Here is a 15,670-nt window from a genome sequence, read left to right on the forward strand (position 1 = left end):
CCCTTACGTTTTTTTGCGTTTTCGGGCGAAAAATCAAGTTTCTCCAATCTTCTCAAAACTCTGGATTATGATAGAGGGCACTGAGACTTACACCTGAGTGCAAAAATGGAGGCTCTAGACCCTTCCAGAGCTGAGATATCGAAACTCAAAATTTCGACCCGAAAAAAAAACGACAGTGTTACCCCTTACGTTTTTTTTTTGGGGCGAAAAATTAAGTATCCCCAATCTTCTTGAAACTCTGGATTCTGATAAAGGGCACTGAGACTTACACCTGAGTGCAAAAATGGAGGCTCTAGACCCTTCCAGAGCTGAGATATCGAAACTCAAAATTTCGACCCGAAAAAAAAACGACAGTGTTACCCCTTACGTTTTTTTTTTTTTGGGCGAAAAATTAAGTATCCCCAATCTTTTCGAAACTCTGGATTCTGATAGAGGGCACTGAGACTTACACCTGAGTGCAAAAATGGAGGCTCTAGACCCTTCCAGAGCTGAGATATTGAAACTCAAAATTTCGACCCGAAAAAAAAAACGACAGTGTTACCCCTTACGTTTTTTTTTTTGGGCGAAAAATTAAGTATCCCCAATCTTCTCGAAACTTTGGATTCTGATAGAGGGCACTGAGACTTACACCTGAGTGCAAAAATGGAGGCTCTAGACCCTTCCAGAGCTGAGATATCGAAACTCAAAATTTCGACCCGAAAAAAAAACGACAGTGTTACCCCTTACGGTTTTTTTTTTGGGCGAAAAATTAAGTATCCCCAATCTTCTTGAAACTCTGGATTCTGATAAAGGGCACTGAGACTTACACCTGAGTGCAAAAATGGAGGCTCTAGACCCTTCCAGAGCTGAGATATCGAAACTCAAAATTTCGACCCGAAAAAAAAACGACAGTGTTACCCCTTACGTTTTTTTTTTTTTGGGCGAAAAATTAAGTATCCCCAATCTTTTCGAAACTCTGGATTCTGATAGAGGGCACTGAGACTTACACCTGAGTGCAAAAATGGAGGCTCTAGACCCTTCCAGAGCTGAGATATTGAAACTCAAAATTTCGACCCGAAAAAAAAAACGACAGTGTTACCCCTTACGTTTTTTTTTTGGGCGAAAAATTAAGTATCCCCAATCTTCTCGAAACTTTGGATTCTGATAGAGGGCACTGAGACTTACACCTGAGTGCAAAAATGGAGGCTCTAGACCCTTCCAGAGCTGAGATATCGAAACTCAAAATTTCGACCCGAAAAAAAAAACGACAGTGTTACCCCTTACGTTTTTTCCGTTTTCGGGCGAAAAATCAAGTTTCTCCAATCTTCTCAAAACTCTGGATTATGATAGAGGGCCGCGAGACTTTGACCTGAGCGCAAAAATGGAGGCTCTAGACCCTTCCAGAGCTGAGATATCGAAACTCAAAATTTAGACCCGAAAAAAAAACGACAGTGTTACCCCTTACGTTTTTTTGCGTTTTCGGGCGAAAAATCAAGTTTCTCCAATCTTCTCTAAACTCTGGATTATGATAGAGGGCCGCGAGACTTTGACCTGAGCGCAAAAATGGAGGCTCTAGACCCTTCCAGAGCTGAGATATCGAAACTCAAAATTTAGACCCGAAAAAAAAACGACAGTGTTACCCCTTACGTTTTTTTGCGTTTTCGGGCGAAAAATCAAGTTTCTCCAATCTTCTCAAAACTCTGGATTATGATAGAGGGCACTGAGACTTACACCTGAGTGCAAAAATGGAGGCTCTAGACCCTTCCAGAGCTGAGATATCGAAACTCAAAATTTCGACCCGAAAAAAAAACGACAGTGTTACCCCTTACGTTTTTTTTTTGGGGCGAAAAATTAAGTATCCCCAATCTTCTTGAAACTCTGGATTCTGATAAAGGGCACTGAGACTTACACCTGAGTGCAAAAATGGAGGCTCTAGACCCTTCCAGAGCTGAGATATCGAAACTCAAAATTTCGACCCGAAAAAAAAACGACAGTGTTACCCCTTACGTTTTTTTTTTTTTTTGGGCGAAAAATTAAGTATCCCCAATCTTTTCGAAACTCTGGATTCTGATAGAGGGCACTGAGACTTACACCTGAGTGCAAAAATGGAGGCTCTAGACCCTTCCAGAGCTGAGATATTGAAACTCAAAATTTCGACCCGAAAAAAAAAACGACAGTGTTACCCCTTACGTTTTTTTTTTTGGGCGAAAAATTAAGTATCCCCAATCTTCTCGAAACTTTGGATTCTGATAGAGGGCACTGAGACTTACACCTGAGTGCAAAAATGGAGGCTCTAGACCCTTCCAGAGCTGAGATATCGAAACTCAAAATTTCGACCCGAAAAAAAAACGACAGTGTTACCCCTTACGTTTTTTTCCGTTTTCGGGCGAAAAATCAAGTTTCTCCAATCTTCTCAAAACTCTGGATTATGATAGAGGGCCGCGAGACTTTGACCTGAGCGCAAAAATGGAGGCTCTAGACCCTTCCAGAGCTGAGATATCGAAACTCAAAATTTAGACCCGAAAAAAAAACGACAGTGTTACCTCTTACGTTTTTTTGCGTTTTCGGGCGAAAAATCAAGTTTCTCCAATCTTCTCTAAACTCTGGATTATGATAGAGGGCCGCGAGACTTTGACCTGAGCGCAAAAATGGAGGCTCTAGACCCTTCCAGAGCTGAGATATCGAAACTCAAAATTTAGACCCGAAAAAAAAACGACAGTGTTACCCCTTACGTTTTTTTGCGTTTTCGGGCGAAAAATCAAGTTTCTCCAATCTTCTCAAAACTCTGGATTATGATAGAGGGCCGCGAGACTTTGCCATGAGCGCAAAAATGGAGGCTCTAGACCCTTCCAGAGCTGAGATATCGAAACTCAAAATTTCGACCCGAAAAAAAAACGACAGTGTTACCCCTTACGTTTTTTTGCGTTTTCGGGGCGAAAAATCAAGTTTCTCCAATCTTCTCAAAACTCTGGATTATGATAGAGGGCACTGAGACTTACACCTGAGTGCAAAAATGGAGGCTCTAGACCCTTCCAGAACTGAGATATCGAAACTCAAAATTTCGAACCGAAAAAAAAAACGACAGTGTTACCCCTTACGTTTTTTTTTTTGGGCGAAAAATTAAGTATCCCCAATCTTCTCGAAACTCTGGATTCTGATAGAGGGCACTGAGACTTACACCTGAGTGCAAAAATGGAGGCTCTAGACCCTTCCAGAGCTGAGATATCGAAACTCAAAATTTCGACCCGAAAAAAAAACGACAGTGTTACCCCTTACGTTTTTTTGCGTTTTCGGGCGAAAAATCAAGTTTCTCCAATCTTCTCTAAACTCTGGATTATGATAGAGGGCCGCGAGACTTTGACCTGAGCGCAAAAATGGAGGCTCTAGACCCTTCCAGAGCTGAGATATCGAAACTCAAAATTTAGACCCGAAAAAAAACGACAGTGTTACCCCTTACGTTTTTTTGCGTTTTCGGGCGAAAAATCAAGTTTCTCCAATCTTCTCAAAACTCTGGATTATGATAGAGGGCCGCGAGACTTTGCCCTGAGCGCAAAAATGGAGGCTCTAGACCCTTCCAGAGCTGAGATATCGAAACTCAAAATTTCGACCCAAAAAAAAAAACGACAGTGTTACCCCTTACGTTTTTTTGCGTTTTTGGGCGAAAAATCAAGTTTCTCCAATCTTCTCAAAACTCTGGATTATGATAGAGGGCACTGAGACTTACACCTGAGTGCAAAAATGGAGGCTCTAGACCCTTCCAGAGCTGAGATATCGAAACTCAAAATTTCGACCCGAAAAAAAAACGACAGTGTTACCCCTTACGTTTTTTTGCGTTTTTGGGCGAAAAATCAAGTTTCTCCAATCTTCTCAAAACTCTGGATTATGATAGAGGGCACTGAGACTTACACCTGAGTGCAAAAATGGAGGCTCTAGACCCTTCCAGAACTGAGATATCGAAACTCAAAATTTCGACCCGAAAAAAAAACGACAGTGTTACCCCTTACGTTTTTTTTTTTGGGCGAAAAATTAAGTATCCCCAATCTTCTCGAAACTTTGGATTCTGATAGAGGGCCGCGAGACTTTGCCCTGAGCGCAAAAATGGAGGCTCTAGACCCTTCTAGAGCTGAGATATCGAAACTCAAAATTTCGACCCGAAAAAAAAACGACAGTGTTACCCCTTACGTTTTTTTGCGTTTTTGGGCGAAAAATCAAGTTTCTCCAATCTTCTCAAAACTCTGGATTATGATAGAGGGCACTGAGACTTACACCTGAGTGCAAAAATGGAGGCTCTAGACCCTTCCAGAGCTGAGATATCGAAACTCAAAATTTCGACCCGAAAAAAAAAACGACAGTGTTACCCCTTACGTTTTTTTGCGTTTTTGGGCGAAAAATCAAGTTTCTCCAATCTTCTCAAAACTCTGGATTATGATAGAGGGCACTGAGACTTACACCTGAGTGCAAAAATGGAGGCTCTAGACCCTTCCAGAGCTGAGATATCGAAACTCAAAATTTCGACCCGAAAAAAAAAACGACAGTGTTACCCCTTACGTTTTTTTGCGTTTTTGGGCGAAAAATCAAGTTTCTCCAATCTTCTCAAAACTCTGGATTATGATAGAGGGCACTGAGACTTACACCTGAGCGCAAAAATGGAGGCTCTAGACCCTTCCAGAGCTGAGATATCGAAACTCAAAATTTCGACCCGAAAAAAAAAACGACAGTGTTACCCCTTACGTTTTTTTGCGTTTTTGGGCAAAAAATCAAGTTTCTCCAATCTTCTCAAAACTCTGGATTATGATAGAGGGCACTGAGACTTACACCTGAGTGCAAAAATGGAGGCTCTAGACCCTTCCAGAGCTGAGATATCGAAACTCAAAATTTCGACCCGAAAAAAAAACGACAGTGTTACCCCTTACTTTTTTTTTGCGTTTTCGGGCGAAAAATCAAGTTTCTCCAATCTTCTCTAAACTCTGGATTATGATAGAGGGCCGCGAGACTTTGACCTGAGCGCAAAAATGGAGGCTCTAGACCCTTCCAGAGCTGAGATATCGAAACTCAAAATTTAGACCCGAAAAAAAAACGACAGTGTTACCCCTTACGTTTTTTTGCGTTTTCGGGCGAAAAATCAAGTTTCTCCAATCTTCTCTAAACTCTGGATTATGATAGAGGGCCGCGAGACTTTGACCTGAGCGCAAAAATGGAGGCTCTAGACCCTTCCAGAGCTGAGATATCGAAACTCAAAATTTAGACCCGAAAAAAAAACGACAGTGTTACCCCTTACGTTTTTTTGCGTTTTCGGGCGAAAAATCAAGTTTCTCCAATCTTCTCAAAACTCTGGATTATGATAGAGGGCCGCGAGACTTTGCCCTGAGCGCAAAAATGGAGGCTCTAGACCCTTCCAGAGCTGAGATATCGAAACTCAAAATTTCGACCCAAAAAAAAAAACGACAGTGTTACCCCTTACGTTTTTTTGCGTTTTTGGGCGAAAAATCAAGTTTCTCCAATCTTCTCAAAACTCTGGATTATGATAGAGGGCACTGAGACTTACACCTGAGTGCAAAAATGGAGGCTCTAGACCCTTCCAGAGCTGAGATATCGAAACTCAAAATTTCGACCCGAAAAAAAAACCGACAGTGTTACCCCTTACGTTTTTTTGCGTTTTTGGGCGAAAAATCAAGTTTCTCCAATCTTCTCAAAACTCTGGATTATGATAGAGGGCACTGAGACTTACACCTGAGTGCAAAAATGGAGGCTCTAGACCCTTCTAGAGCTGAGATATCGAAACTCAAAATTTCGACCCGAAAAAAAAACGACAGTGTTACCCCTTACGTTTTTTTGCGTTTTCGGGCGAAAAATCAAGTTTCTCCAATCTTCTCTAAACTCTGGATTATGATAGAGGGCCGCGAGACTTTGACCTGAGCGCAAAAATGGAGGCTCTAGACCCTTCCAGAGCTGAGATATCGAAACTCAAAATTTAGACCCGAAAAAAAAACGACAGTGTAACCCCTTACGTTTTTTTGCGTTTTCGGGCGAAAAATCAAGTTTCTCCAATCTTCTCAAAACTCTGGATTATGATAGAGGGCCGCGAGACTTTGCCCTGAGCGCAAAAATGGAGGCTCTAGACCCTTCCAGAGCTGAGATATCGAAACTCAAAATTTCGACCCAAAAAAAAAAACGACAGTGTTACCCCTTACGTTTTTTTGCGTTTTTGGGCGAAAAATCAAGTTTCTCCAATCTTCTCAAAACTCTGGATTATGATAGAGGGCACTGAGACTTACACCTGAGTGAAAAAATGGAGGCTCTAGACCCTTCCAGAGCTGAGATATCGAAACTCAAAATTTCGACCCGAAAAAAAAAACGACAGTGTTACCCCTTACGTTTTTTTGTGTTTTTGGGCGAAAAATCAAGTTTCTCCAATCTTCTCAAAACTCTGGATTATGATAGAGGGCACTGAGACTTACACCTGAGTGCAAAAATGGAGGCTCTAGACCCTTCCAGAACTGAGATATCGAAACTAAAAATTTCGACCCGAAAAAAAAACGACAGTGTTACCCCTTACGGTTTTTTTTTTTGGGCGAAAAATTAAGTATCCCCAATCTTCTTGAAACTCTGGATTCTGATAGAGGGCACTGAGACTTACACCTGAGTGCAAAAATGGAGGCTCTAGACCCTTCCAGAGCTGAGATATCGAAACTCAAAATTTCGACCCGAAAAAAAAAACGACAGTGTTACCCCTTACGTTTTTTTGCGTTTTCGGGCGAAAAATCAAGTTTCTCCAATCTTCTCAAAACTCTGGATTATGATAGAGGGCACTGAGACTTACACCTGAGCGCAAAAATGGAGGCTCTAGACCCTTCCAGAGCTGAGATATCGAAACTCAAAATTTCGACCCGAAAAAAAACGACAGTGTTACCCCTTACGTTTTTTTGCGTTTTCGGGGCGAAAAATCAAGTTTCTCCAATCTTCTCAAAACTCTGGATTATGATAGAGGGCCGCGAGACTTTGCCCTGAGCGCAAAAATGGAGGCTCTAGACCCTTCCAGAGCTGAGATATCGAAACTCAAAATTTCGACCCGAAAAAAAAAACGACAGTGTTACCCCTTACGTTTTTTTGCGTTTTTGGGCGAAAAATCAAGTTTCTCCAATCTTCTCAAAACTCTGGATTATGATAGAGGGCACTGAGACTTACACCTGAGTGCAAAAATGGAGGCTCTAGACCCTTCCAGAACTGAGATATCGAAACTCAAAATTTCGACCCGAAAAAAAAACGACAGTGTTACCCCTTACGGTTTTTTTTTTGGGCGAAAAATTAAGTATCCCCAATCTTCTTGAAACTCTGGATTCTGATAGAGGGCACTGAGACTTACACCTGAGTGCAAAAATGGAGGCTCTAGACCCTTCCAGAGCTGAGATATCGAAACTCAAAATTTCGACCCGAAAAAAAAACGACAGTGTTACCCCTTACGTTTTTTTTTTTTTGGGCGAAAAATTAAGTATCCCCAATCTTTTCGAAACTCTGGATTCTGATAGAGGGCACTGAGACTTACACCTGAGTGCAAAAATGGAGGCTCTAGACCCTTCCAGAGCTGAGATATTGAAACTCAAAATTTCGACCCGAAAACAAAACGACAGTGTTACCCCTTACGTTTTTTTTTTTGGGCGAAAAATTAAGTATCCCCAATCTTCTCGAAACTTTGGATTCTGATAGAGGGCACTGAGACTTACACCTGAGTGCAAAAATGGAGGCTCTAGACCCTTCCAGAGCTGAGATATCGAAACTCAAAATTTCGACCCGAAAACAAAACGACAGTGTTACCCCTTACGTTTTTTTCCGTTTTCGGGCGAAAAATCAAGTTTCTCCAATCTTCTCAAAACTCTGGATTCTGATAGAGGGCACTGAGACTTACACCTGAGTGCAAAAATGGAGGCTCTAGACCCTTCCAGAGCTGAGATATCGAAACTCAAAATTTCGACCCGAAAAAAAAACGACAGTGTTACCCCTTACGTTTTTTTGCGTTTTCGGGCGAAAAATCAAGTTTCTCCAATCTTCTCTAAACTCTGGATTATGATAGAGGGCCGCGAGACTTTGACCTGAGCGCAAAAATGAAGGCTCTAGACCCTTCCAGAGCTGAGATATCGAAACTCAAAATTTCGACCCGAAAAAAAAACGACAGTGTTACCCCTTACGTTTTTTTGCGTTTTCGGGCGAAAAATCAAGTTTCTCCAATCTTCTCTAAACTCTGGATTATGATAGAGGGCCGCGAGACTTTGACCTGAGCGCAAAAATGGAGGCTCTAGACCCTTCCAGAGCTGAGATATCGAAACTCAAAATTTAGACCCGAAAAAAAAACGACAGTGTTACCCCTTACGTTTTTTTGCGTTTTCGGGCGAAAAATCAAGTTTCTCCAATCTTCTCAAAACTCTGGATTATGATAGAGGGCCGCGAGACTGTGGCCTGAGTGCAAAAATGGAGGCTCTAGACCCTTCCAGAGCTGAGATATCGAAACTCAAAATTTCGACCCGAAAAAAAAACGAAAGGGGTACCACTGTCGTTTTTTTTTTCGGGTCAAAATTTTGTCTTTCTCTGATCTTCTTGAAACTCTGGATTATGATAGAGGGCCCTGAGAATTAGACCTGTGTGCAAAAATGGAAGCTCTAGACCCTTCCAGAGCTGAGATATTGAGATATTTATTCGCCTCATTTACCTGGCGGCCTTTTTGAAAATGGAACGCCGCTGAGGGGTACACTCACCTGGAAGGATGCATGCAACGCAGCAGCACCAGCAATGAAAACTCGCAGTGTGGACCACCAACCTTTCCTGTCTGCCCGAATTAACGAGGCAAAATGTGAAGCAGTGAGCCAGTGACTGCTACACCCCCCGGGCTGTGTTAATTAAGGGATACAGTACCTGGATCGGAGGTTTTATCCACGACGTTGACCGTAAGAATGGACGCCAATTTACCTCAGTTTCTGTGAGCTTGCAACGTTAGCAAATAAAGGTAGTAAGCTTAGCTGTGTAACATGGAGTTGTTGACTGTGTACTTTGTTAGATTAGAATCTATACAAATCCGTAACCATCATTATTGTTCTTCTTTATGAATCTACACAAATGTGTGAACTTGTAATGTCACCATAGCACCTTATCATTGTTAGTGTGTAACAGGATCAGTCCCTGTCAGACCTTATAATCACTTCTCATGCTCTTTTACTTTTACATACCTGTGAGTGATTTGATTGTTTTACATGTATGTGTGTATGTATATGCTACTGGATGTGTATCTATCTTAACAATAAAGTACAATTGTATTACACATGGATGATTTCCTTCATAACTTTATAATTTAATATACATATACTTTATATTTTAATATACCGGAACCAGAAAAGGAATAAGAAAACATTAAAAAAAAACATTGATAGGCACACTGGTTAAGGTTTGTAAAGGTATATAGAAATTGGTACAGGGGAATAATGTAAAATAGCCTGCCTGTACTGTAAGCTTGGAAAAGGAACCAGAACATCAGAAAACAATTAAAATCAACTGGCTGTTCAAAAAACAATGATAGGCAGAAAAGTCTAGGTTTGTAAAGGTAACCTTGTAGATAGAAGTATGGAAAAGGAAACCGGAACAGGTCAGAACATTAGAAATTGCATTAGGAACAAACCATTTAAAAACATTAACAAAAGAGAACTAAATACATAAACAGATTATCAGTGATGTCTTGCTTGTTGTTGGGGGGGACAGATTTGGCAACGTGAGCGAGAGTGTAGAGCAGCCTGATGAGATGGTTGCACTGTCCCAAGCCAGCTTTGCAATTGCACTGCATCTCCCTTATAAATGGTTGCTCAAGTGACAGCTCCGCCTGAAAGGATAATCAAACTTTTAGACACTTGACACTTCAGAGTTGCTATTAACAATATATTAATATAATTATATGAATAATATTGACACACACGCTGATTGTGCCATTAAGAATTAGGTACATCTGGCATTTAAATGAAAATACTGGCCATGAAAATATTACAGCTACATGCTGGTAATGGTACACTGTAAAAAATTGCTGTAGATTCTACAGCAAAATTCTACAGAAATTTATTGTTTTATCATTTTACAAGTTATTACTGTAATTCGCAATGCATTATGGGTCAAAATGAGTATTACAGTTGTTTACTGTATATTTCCCTGTCAACTGTACATTGATTTACAGGTAAGAGGTGTTTTCACTGTAGTTCATACGTTTTACAACAATTTACTGTGACGTGGCATCATGGGATTGCGCGGGCTGAATACATTTGAAATCTGGTGGACTGGAGCAGGGCAGGATCGAGTTGAAGATAAAAGGCACTATTTACTCAATTTTTGGTAAGTTAACTTAAATATACGTCCATAAATATTTACAATCTAATGTATTACTTAATGAGCGATTCATATTTTGAACAGAATTCATAACATCGGCATGTCATTATATCATGCAATTATTGATCGACTTGTTAACAACTGCGTGTTATCAGGACATTTAGTGTGATGTAAAAGTGTTTGATTCCTATATTTTCCATCGAAACGTTACGTTTATTTAGTAAAGCAATGTGTCTTTAATTTTAAATTTCTTGTTTCAGGCGAGGCAATCGCGACGGCGCGCGCTCAGTGGTGAGGCGATCTGAACTTACAAGCACAAGGTAAAACTATCTTACATGTTATGGACGAATGCTGCCGTTTGTTACAGTTTTATTTGAATTTGCTCTCAAGAGAGTATTTTAGAGCATTGCAGTTTGCAAGACGACAGATCGGATCCACTTAAGTCTTGGTGAGAGTATTAGCTTTCTTGACGAAAACATTGGAATAGGCTATATTAACATCGTTGGATGCTGCTATTTTCTCATTTATTTTACCAGTTTTGATTTCGTTTGATTTCGATTTTCGTATGAGAGCATGTAAAACCAGTGTTTAATAAAGGCCTGCATCATAACTATTTAACGCAAATCAATTTGCAGCGCTCAATGATAACAGGCCTGTTCGTCATGCTCTCCAGAGAGTATTTTTTTCGAGCATTTGCAGTTTGGAAAACAAGGCATACAGAAGTGCTGTTGAGACAGAACGTAAATACGCACGTGCAGTTAGCTTTGCTGATGAAAAACATTAGAATATGATTTTAGCATCGTTGCATGATGCTGCTATTTTATCATTTATTTCACTAGTTTGGATTTATTATTGAGAGCAAGTAAACCCAGTGTTTAACAAATCCCTGCGTCATAACTAAATTCAAAATGACTGGCAAAAGATTTGAAAGTTAATTTTATTTTCTGTTCAAAGTTCCCATATTTATCGTTTTCTTAATATAACTTGAACCTAAATCTAAATGAGAAATGTATCACTGTAAATTGTCAATATGATAGCAATATCATTGTAGGTCACATTAATGTGCAGCTTTTACGTTTCATTTATAGAGACCATAGAGGTTATCAGAAGTCTTGTAAAGGTGCTAGATTTGACCAAGATTGGATACCGTCATTTCACATGCATGTACAACTCTGAATTACTTAATTAGGCATTTTAAAATGCCATATTGATGAGGGCTGGGAAATCTGTCTGTACTGCATTTACTGCATATACTGCACTTAATTACATTACATTTTTTTTCCTTTTATTATTTTTTTTATTGTAGATGTCAGCAACAGCAGCTGAAGTGGAAAAAAGTTCTACACTTCCAGACTCTCTGAGACTGATTGTCTTAGGTAATGTACGTTCCAGAATCTTTAAATTACTTAATACATTTTGCCTGTTGTATTTTAGCATACATTTTTATAAACTGTTTTCTTTTTTCTCTTCATTTGTTTTATTTTTAGGTGAAATTCTCACTGCAACCCAGTGGATGCTGAGTATTGAGGGTCAAGTGGTTCTGAATCAACACCCCAATTTCATGGCTGAATTTGCTGCTTTGTTTGCAACTTACTACAACTTTAATCTGGTCTACCAGCACATCCTGCACACTTGAATTTGTTCAAAGGTAACAGATTACTGAAATATTAATTTTATATATGTTAAAGGATTAGTTCATCTAAAAATTAATGTTAGTTCACCTGTCATTAATTAACTACTGGCCTTCGTTCATTTTCGGAACACAAATTAAGATATTTTTGATGAAATCTTACAGGGTTTCTGAACCACACATAGGCCACAAAATCATTGCAACTTCCAAGGTCCAGAAAAGCAGTTAAGACAATGTTAAAATATACCATGTGACTACACTGGATCAACCTTAATGTTATGAAGTCCACAAAATCTCTTCTCTTCTGTGTCAATCTCTGACGCTGTAGTAAACAGTGCATCGCTTCCAGGTTCTACGTTAGAACAAAAAGTATTCTCATCACTTCATAACATTGAGGTTGATCCACTGAAGTTACATGGACTACTTTAATGAGGTTTTCACTACCTTTCTGGGCCCCGGACGTTGTAATGACGTTGTGGTCTATGTGTGGTTCAGAGACCTCTCTGATTTCATCAAACACATCTTAATGTGTGTTCCTGAAAATGAATGAAGGTCAGTAGTGACAGATTAACAAGTAATTAATAACAGAAATGTCATTTTGTGGTGAACAAATCCTTTTTAGTAGTGCAAATAATGCTTATTGTAAAGTGGTATATTTTCATAAGTTTTGCCATTCTGTTGTTTGAGCTTAAAGGGATAGTTCACTTTGAAATAAATTTTTGATATGTTTGATCTTACCTCAAGGGCATCCAAGATGTAGGTGTCTTTGTTTCCACAGTATTTTCAATTTTGACATTTTTCAGTCAAACCGTTGTTGTCCATCAGTCATACACTGGAGGCTAAGGGGGTCCACCAAAGAGCAGCACAGAGAAGTCCAAATTAAACATGATTTAATGACTCGTAAATGTAAGTAAACATTGATGGCCTAAGACCCGAAACGAGCTGTTTTTGTGAGAAAACGAACAGTATTTATATCGTTTTTAACTCGTGTAATCACAGTGACGTCCAAGTGATCTGAATCAGTTGTTCAATGTCCAACTGAACCGAACTGAATCAGTTCAATGTTACGTCGGAAGTGATCGCTTGCGTGTGACATAACTCAATATTTACACGGAGATTTCGGAAGTTTTACCTTTTACTAAACATATTTAGATATACCGAAATCATCTTCCATTGCGGTTTCCCGTATATCTAAATATGTTTAGTGAAAGGTAAAACTTCCGAAATCTCTGTATAAACCAAGGGGGTAATCCATCGACCGGAAGTTGAAGCCTCGCGGGAGCTGACATCTTGTAGCAGAACTTCACTTGCGTTAGCATTCCCATTGACTCCCATTCGTGTTGGCGTCACTTTGACAGCGAATAACTTTACATCTGAGGCGTTTGAAGACCCCATTTGTCCTTTATTTATTTCTAAAGAAACACGACAATGTATAAATAGCTCCATTACCTTGTAGCTTATGTTATGGCCCCGTAGATGCAGTTTTAGTGAAAGTAGGCTAACGATTGCGTCATACCCACGCAACTCTCTGTCGCACAGGAAAGAGATTACCGTATGTACAGGAGGAGAAGCTCGCGCGCAATCGGGGAAACGTGGAGGCAAAAAGACAAAATAATTAATCAGAATACCTAGCAAAAGTGTCTCCTGCTCCTCGCTCATGGACAGCTCCTATTCACACTCTCCGCCTCTGCATGTATCGGAAGGGAATGATTCAGATTTCACATGCCACTGCACTAGAAGACAGACGGTTTGCTCTCGTCACATCTACGTCGTCAAGCTCTGTTTGAGTCTGCGCGTCAGGGACGGAAGTGCTAACAAATCGCCAAAAACGGGCTTCAATCGTCTCAATGGAGTTCCAATGAGATTGCTCTGTCCATTTCTTTTACTGTCTATGGTATAAACAAAGAGTGACGTAGGCGCGCAAGCGATCACTTCCAGCGCATGCGCAGACCGAAGCACCCGTGCCGGCAGATCATTTTGTCATGGCTATGATTACAAGAGGTAAAAACTATATAAATCCTGTTCGTTTTCTCACACAAACCACTCGTTTCGTGTCTTAGGCCATCAATGTGTACTTGCATGTACGAGTCATTAAATCATGTTTAATTTGGACTTCTGTGCTGCTCTTTGGTGGACGCCCTTAGCCTCCAGTGTATGACTGACAGACAACAACGGTTTGACCAAAAAATGTCAAAATTGAAAATGCTGTGGAAACAAAGACACCTACATCTTGGATCCCCTTGAGGTAAGATAAAACATACCAAAAATTAATTTCAAAGTGAACTATCACCCACAAATGGAAAATTCACCATTTCCTCACCCCCATGTTGTTAAAAACCTGTATGAGTTTCTTTCTTCTGCTGAACTTAGATATTTTGAAGAATGTTGGTAATCAAACAGTTGGTGGTAGCCATTTACTTTCAATTGTCTGGTTACCAAAATTCTTTAAGATATCATCTTTTGTGTTCAACAAAGAAAGAAACTCATACAGATTTGGAACAACTTGAGGGTGAGTAAATGATGACAGAATTTTCATTTTTGGATGAACTATCCCTTTAACTTTTATTGAACCCAGTATCTTGGTGTTAAGCCTTATTTGTAGTTATTTTGTGACTGATTTTGAAAAGATTTTCTGTACTTGAAAAAGTAAAATTGTTGTTACCAGTCTTGTAGTAATTTGCTGAGTATTTTAATAAATATTTTTCTACAACAGCTTTGAGTTTGTGTTTGTTTTTTTAAATGTTTATTTTAATGCATCTACATCAATATAATGGTAAATAATAGAGTACAGTTTACTGTTAAAATGATTCTTTTCAGCTTTTTAAATGTTAAACTATTACAGCATCTACTTGAATTTTTGGGGTATTTACAGGATTTTATTGGCAACTTTATTGCCAGGTAAATACTGTACTTTAGTGAAATTACAAAATATTGCTGTAAAATAAAATACAGGTTTAATTCAATGTTACTGTAAAAAACCCTATAAATTACTGTATACCTATAAATTTCATATACAACAATTAACTGTAAATTGCTTTACAGTATTACACTGTAATCAATTTTACAGCAATGTCCAACATTTTTACAGGATTTTATTGGCAACTTTTTTGCCAGTAATTTCCTGTAAATTCTACAGGAAATTTTTTACAGTGTAGGTTGTTTACAGCTGTGATGCTTGATAGTTATACTTCTCATTACACTATCATTGTCAACAAGCAATTGCAACATGCACAAACAGATATTTTTATATCTGATATTGAGATATTTATAATGGCATAAATGCCACTTGGGATCTAAATATTTCAGCTCTGGAAGCTCACTGTCGTTTTTTTTTTTTTTTTTTTTTTGGGGGGGGGGGGGGGGGGGGGTCGAAATTTTGAGTTTCTCTGATCTTCTTGAAACTCTGGATTCTTATAGAGGGCCATGGGACTTAGACCTGAGTGCAGAAATGGAGGCTCTAGACCCTTCCAGAGCTGAGATCTTTAGATCCCACGTAGCATGTATGCCATTATAAATATCTCAATATCTCAGCTCTGGAAGGGTCTAGAGCCTCAATTTTTGCACTCAGGTGTAAGTCCCATGGCCCTCTATCAGAATCCAGAGTTTCAAGAAGATTGGAGAAACTTATTTTTTCACACCAAAAAAAACCAAAAAAACGAAAGGGGTACCACCGTCGTTTTTTTTTTGTTTTTTGTTTTTTTGTTTTTT

The 15,670-nt window shown here is 39.3% G+C and overlaps 1 long non-coding RNA gene across 1 annotated transcript; it reads left to right on the forward strand.

Moving 5' to 3' along the window:
- Positions 1 to 10,047: 10,047 nt before the first annotated feature.
- LOC120478551 (uncharacterized) lies at positions 10,048 to 12,864 on the forward strand. Its single transcript, XR_016145777.1, has 4 exons — positions 10,048 to 10,338; positions 10,593 to 10,652; positions 11,639 to 11,708; positions 11,820 to 12,864. It is a non-coding gene; the product is annotated as an uncharacterized LOC120478551 (long non-coding RNA).
- Positions 12,865 to 15,670: the final 2,806 nt, after the last annotated feature.

Source organism: Pimephales promelas, chromosome 12 (genome assembly GCF_988280905.1).
Source record: "Pimephales promelas chromosome 12, fPimPro1.hap1.1, whole genome shotgun sequence".
NCBI classification, from domain to species: Eukaryota; Metazoa; Chordata; class Actinopteri; order Cypriniformes; family Leuciscidae; genus Pimephales; species Pimephales promelas.